The sequence below is a fragment of the Macrobrachium nipponense genome, chromosome 20 (genome assembly GCF_015104395.2).
Source record: "Macrobrachium nipponense isolate FS-2020 chromosome 20, ASM1510439v2, whole genome shotgun sequence".
Taxonomy (NCBI): domain Eukaryota; kingdom Metazoa; phylum Arthropoda; class Malacostraca; order Decapoda; family Palaemonidae; genus Macrobrachium; species Macrobrachium nipponense.
Window position 1 is genome coordinate 76,005,050 of NC_061089.1, and position 7,212 is coordinate 76,012,261.

Here is a 7,212-nt window from a genome sequence, read left to right on the forward strand (position 1 = left end):
TATTTCTTATTGATAGGTTCGTAACCTCTCCCCTTCGTTGAACAGGATTATTATTCCTATGGCAAATATCAATATGGATAGAAAAAAAATATGTTTCACTTACAATGTGAAAATATTTTCCCAAGGTGTTATAGCTTATACGCCGTATTCGTTATATCCGGGCCAAAGGCGTATTTCACTGACTAACTTCAATGATTAATGATAAAACTTTCAGTATACTGAAAAAGCCAAATTTTTGGTATCTTTTGCTTTTTCGTTGATAATAACAAACGCTCTATGTAAAAAAAAAAATCTGGAAAACATATTTATACATAAAAAAAAAAAAAATTTAAATTTAGCATATTAAAAGTGAGTTTTCGCAAGCGTCTACACTTCTTACTTCTATATAACCTTAAGTTTAATGATACACTTCTATCAAATGTAAAGTTTGCGAAAATTATGCGTAGGTGGCAAACTAACTTTAGCGCAACCGCTCATGAACTCCTAGACTACGTGATTTTTTTTTTCTTTTTAATGAATCGAAGCCATTCGTCAAAGGGGTCTGCAATGTACAGCTATAATCTGCTAAATATCCCTTAACTGGTGCTTGAGCTAAGCAGAGAAAAATGGGAGAGAACCCCTTTAGAATAAAGGCCAGCTAATATCAAGAGAGAAGCCATGTTCCTTCATGAAGAAAGTTAACACTAGAGAGGATTAGACTCTTATTTCATGGTTCTTGATTAGCGAAGTTGAAATAAACAAAGATTTTTTTTTATACGCTAATGTCAGTAAAATGTTCATCACTTTAGGTTTACATAATATAAAAATCTTACTACATAGAGCCGGAAGCTTTCAATTATCACTGAAATGATATCTATAATCTTATATTAATAAAATACTTCATAATTACTGAATTTGTTTAGTTTTACATTTCCTTTTACAGCATAATCCTCTCTGTTGACGATTATCTTACGACTCAACTTTTAGCAAATATGTACACTGTATTATAACGCTACTCTTAAAAGATATACTATGAAAAAACCAACAATTTGACATGGATATATGGAAGAAGGAAAATCATGGGTACTAAAATTGTGGCGAGGAAATTAAATAAGAATGGAAAAAACCGAAAGTCCTAAGATTCAACCACTTTTCTCAAGCCGGACTTAACTTCAGCCTCTAGACAACAGAATTTTTCTCTCTGGTAAATACACATCTACACGGTTACTTCGTTTTTCTTTCTTTCATAGTTACACTGCACACAGTTCTTCGGAGGATTTGCTTGTGGCTTTTCTACTGAACTCCCGTACCTTCGTCAGAATTACTCGTCCAAAAGACTGAAAATGAGAAAATCTTCTACTACTATCACCATTATTATCATTGATAACAAGAGCTGATTATATTCTCCGGCGTAATTTCTATTAATTTCAATAAGTTTCAGCAAAACAGCATTCAAAATATACAAATGGATAAGCCCAATTTGCAAAGCTTTTACTAGTCTTCAAAAAACTATGTAAATGGCTCATGTGGAAGTAATGTGCAATTCTCTTTATATAAAGCAAATTTAATTATTCATTACCCAATGGATAATTACCACATTTATTCGTAAAACTTCGATTATAATCAAAAGTTTTACGAATAAATGTGGTAAGGTTTCAACAACATTCACGCTAACTGGATACACTGTCTAAGTAAGTGACTGTTATGGATAGCAATTTCTAAATCGGAGGCAGCATTCTGTATTATTTGGGACATTTCCAGACCTCTCCCTAAACCTATTAGATATTTTGCAGAGTAGTTAAAGAATAATTTATATAAATTTCTTTTGGTTGTGACACGGAACTTGATTTGGCCTTTTTCATACAATATATGTTCCAAATACGTAAACAAAGATAGGCGAGAACACACAACAGAATTATTATTCTCTCCGAGTTCCATGTAGTTAGTACAATGAATTCTAGAGAGAAATGCTCACGACACAGCATTTACTTCATGCATTTCTATTACAGCTGTTGGGCGAAAAGCATCGTACATGTGGATTACACAAAATAAATGGATGGGGACAGTGAGTTAGTAGGAATACTTGCTGAAAATAGGGCGTAGGGAGAAGGAATAAAACCATTCAGTGATGAAAAGCGAGGGTTAAGTGAGGATAAATGGTAGGCTGTTTGGCGGTGCAGTTGCTTGGCTATCTAGGAAACAGTATTCCGGTATACAGTAAGAGAGATTAAGCCGTCGAGGGCAAAGTAAATACCTTAAAAAGCAAAAGACTACTAACCTAATTGGTCCCTGAATGACAAATGCTTACAGAGAATATGAGTTTTTGTAAAGACTTGTGGAATGTAGACAGATATATTCTGAAATAAAGAAAAGTAGGAGAGTCAATGCAAAAAGGGGAAAGCTTGCGAAGTGATTACTGAACAAACGAAAGACAAGAGACTGAATAAAAGCTTTTGGAGGTTATGGGACATCACGTGAGACACAGTGATGGTGATAGTGTGACCTAGTGGCTGACCAGATAGTTAGCAACTTCACCCCAATATATACATGTTTAGAGAAGGAAAGGTAAGACCTCCTGGGGCCACCCTGTGTATATATATATATATTAAAGATATATATATATATATATCTATATAATATATATATAATCTATATATATATATATATATATATATATATATATTATAATATAATATTATAACCCTAGGGTTTTAATTAATGATATATTGCCAATATGTTCGCTGTGACCTTTTTGGAATGTGGAGAACAGAGCCGAAGCAACGACCCGAGAAAAGCTGATAAATGATTTCTGTGGGTTGCGTGATATGAAACTGCATAGGTAGACGAGTCAAAGTTCATCAGTTCATGGGCTCTTTCAAAGTGCCTTTGGGAAACTAGTTGTAGCCAGTAATATGAGGCTTTAACGAAGTGTGCATTCGTATGTGCGTGTGCGCCTCTTCCTTTTATGTATCATAACCCAAGTCTATGGAGGACTTAGATACAGACGTCTTTGGGAGAAAGGCAAGATGCCAGGGGGAGCTCTGCGAAAGTTTCTTTATATTTAGTGAGTTGAAATATTCCGGCTGCATGGGTGAGTCTTGAACTATTTTAGCTAAAGGGGTGGCTTGTTGTCTGTTTGACATTTATAAGAATATCTAATCTTTGACTTTGTTGTTAAACTTATCTGTACTTACGAGTGTTTCTCGTGTCTTTGAAACAGACGATTCTGGCGGAACTATGGGTTCTGGCAAGGGGGGGACCGGGGACCTAGAGGGTTCCAGATGGGAGAATAGACAATTGGTGTGACTAATTACTTTCTAGACATTTTAATATTGGGGGTAACTGAGTTAAGTTAGACTGTGAGACTTGATTGATTCACTATCTTTCCGTTGTTAAATAAATAGTTATTTTTATATACTTCGTCTCTCACTTTGATTACCTGACAGAATGGAGAGAAAGAGGTGGAGAGAGAAAAGTCGCGTGCCGTTGGTTGCTTGGAGAGAGAGAGAGAGAGAGAGAGAGAGAGGAGAGAGGATTTGTGTGTTTGGTTTGCCTGACGCTCGGAGTTACACGTTTACCAAATAAATAACGAGATTAATATTCCGTTAACAGATGTGGTGGTTTTTTGAGGGTTACAGATGTGGTGGCAGTGGGTAAAAAGCGGTATAAAAGGTTTTTTTTATGCCTAGGTATGCTTATGAAGAGATAGGTGACCAGTTAAAAATAGAGGGGTTATGGCTTAGCGATAGTTTTCGAACGACAAAGCCTTTGTGGGATTGTGGAAAATTGTTAAATTGTTGAGATGTCAGTTACTAAGTGAGAAAAAATGAGAAATATCTATCCGTTAACTGTACAAAGGGGAGGGGAAGGATTTTATTAGACTCAGCATTTGGCCCAGGCAGTCTACCTCGTAGCAGGTGCCACACTCAGTGTGACTTTTGTGTGTGATATCGAGTGCATCCCGAGATTCCCGTGCGTGCCTTGCGCAAATTCCGAGTTCTTTTTGTTCCCATTATGGAGTGGTGAGTGTTAAAGAACATTGTTTTTGAGGGGGAGGGTTTTAAGAGGTTTAAGAGGTCAAATTTTTTTTTCTTTCCCCATAGTAGCAGAAAGTGACGTGTTTTTCTTTATTGGCGCGTGTTTAGAATAGACGCATTCGTCTTTGTTTAACATATAAGGGTGTATAAAGATGTTTTTCATGCATGCGAACTGTGCTTGGATAGCATATTTCGCTTGGAGACAAAGCGCCCACCATTTCTTGCGGGCTCAGCACATTTCTGCTAACCGGCGCAGGGAGGCATTGCATGGCGGGTACTGCCTGCCTAAGGGGATATTGTAAGGGTACTACTGGCCTGCCTCAGGGGGTATTGCAAGGGTACTGCTACTACTACTGGTGTATACCTTGGGGGATCCTCAGACACTGTTCAAGGAGGGTGTTCTATCGCTTGACTGGGAGGTGTTTCAATGCTCAGTGGGGGGAGAAACTTTTTTTTCTCAGTGGGGGTGAACTACTATTTTTTTTTCTCCTTGTCGGGGTGTTGGAAGACGAGTCTGGCCTTGACAATGAATGCCAGGATATCAGCTGATTGATTAGTTGATGAAGTGAAATGCCCGTAGGTTTGTTTTTTTTTTAGAAAAGAGATTTTCTTTCTCTTGGATGAAGAGAAAAGGAAATAAAAAGAGATTTTCTTTCTCGTGAATGAAGAAAAAAGTAAATGACATGCATGGGATGTGGTGTATGTTTTCCTTATTCTTTGGAATACACAAATATAATGGGGACACGGATTATTATTATTTTTTATTGTGTTGGAGGGATTACTTTAAAATGCCAATGATTGGTGTTGCATCTGTGTTGATTTTGGGTGTGGCAATGGTGTTGATTGATATCATGGGGTTTGGCAATACTGGTGTATGCTATTTTGAATTACACCCTTACTTGAGATCTTTGCAAGAGAATTATTACTATGGAGAATTAATTATTATTATTATTAATTATTACTGTATGAGATATTTTACGGGAGGGTTACGGGAGACACAATTTACGAGAGGTTTGAGATATTTCATGGGAGATTATTTCATAATTATTACAGATAATTATTCATGGAGAATTATTACAATGAGTTATGGGAGAAATCTTGTGTTAATTATTTGTTGAGTTTTTGTAACTTTGGAGAATATTTCAGTCATTCGTGAGTGATGAGTTTTGTTGAATCTTGATGAGTCTGGCTGAATCTTGGTGAATTGTGTTGAATCTTGCTGAACTTTTGGTGAATTTTGTGTTGAATTTCTGGGTGAATGGACACGCATTAACATTGGTGATGTTTCTTTTTTTATATAATACTAGTGATTTTGATGATAGCAATTTTGGTGATTTTGCTGATAATGATATTTCTGATTCAGATTTTTTTTATTTACTAATACGTGGGTGCTGTAATGCTATCAAGGTGTTGTTTTTTTTTTGAATTTGGGAGGAACTAACAACACATTATTTTGTTTTTTTCCCTTTTTTATGGGTTCAGCAGATAATTGCTTGACATACGTGAGTCAACGGGAGATAGTTAACAATGCCGTTGATCTTTTTTCCTTTTTTGGAAGTTAGCCATCGCTGACACAAGTTTTTTTATCATGGCCGATGACCCTTACAACCTGCCACCAAAGGGCCCTGCTGACCTAGCCTACCTGCGGTGTACCACACGGCAGAAAATGCCTTCAAAACAGCAAAATCTCTCTCAGATATAATTGGAAAAAACTCAGAAAAAATTGAGGAGACAAATGATAAATTATCAAGAATCTGGGACGTGATCAAAGGACTACAGGAATCCCTAGACAGTCTTAAAACTGTGGAAACAAATAATCTCACACGGATCTGGGATGCGATCAAAGGAGTGCAGGGATCGATAGACAATCGCACTGATAGCCACCAGACTACTACGAATGCAGCATCCAGTTTTTCCTCGCCTCCCAGCAACACGGAAGTGCCCCGTTCCGAGGGGACTGTTGATCCCCCAACCGCTTCTCCCTCCCCCAGTACCTCCGTGGAAGATATATCTCCGGTGATGATTACTAGCCCTCGTAATCCTCCCCACCCTATCTCTCCCCCCCAACCCCCATCGTAGATGCAGATGAAACTGATCATGAGGGGTCTGGCGGCTGGCAGATACAAACAAGCAGAAAGAAGAGAAGAACCTCCCGTTTGGCCGCCGACCGGAGCCCAACATTCGTGTTTCACCTCGCCCGACACATGAGAAGAGATGTCACATAGTAATTCACAATCTGCGCTCATCGGTGACGCTAGATGCCATAGTGGAGAGAGTCAAGTTTCTCACTGGCTCTGACCCACTCATCTCCCACGAACTCCCATGCAGGATTAAACATAAAGTGGCTTACAGGATTACCTGCCTATTTCAACACCTCGACGTTCTTAAAGGCGAGAATTTTGGTCCTAATATATGAGTTTCATGATACAGACTAATCCGGGATCAACCACCCCCAGGGGAACTTACTGACACTCCAACCAGGGTCATTTCCACCGCAAGTGCCAGCCAACCGCCCACGGCGAGTGACTGCCCACTCCCCCTGGCTAACCCCCCATCCACCCAAATGATCAGCGCATTCATCTCCCATCTTCGTGAGTAGCCATGGATACATTAAACATAATCTCTTGGAATATCTTTGGCCTCAAGCGGAACATTCCTCTCCTAAACATGTTCTGTAAAAATTTCAAAGGCATCATTGCATTGCAAGAAACGCTCCTCTGGCCACATGACCTTGCCATATGCGATTCAATCCATGAAGACTTCAGAACCTTCTCGACTTCATCGATGCAAGTTACAGACCAAATCCTAGCCGGTCGCCCGAAAGGAGGCCTTTCTTTCCTGTGGCACAAATCGTTAGACAATACGATAAAGGTGATGACCTACAGGAGTGACAGATGTCTGGGATTCAAGTGACAATACGGAACTCTAAAATCCTAATTATCAATTTTTATATGCCATGGGAAAATAACAATAATTTTGATCATTACTGCATGATCCTAGGGGAGTTACACAGTATTATTCATGATTCTCCAGCTGATCATATTTGTATAATAGGGGACCTTAATTCTCACCCCACAAAACAATTTTATAATGAACTTACTCGCTTCTTTCAAAATCATGCTCTCCAAATTAGCGATGTTATGCTCCTCCCTCCCTCCTCTTATTCATATGTACATAATAGAGCGGACGCTATTAC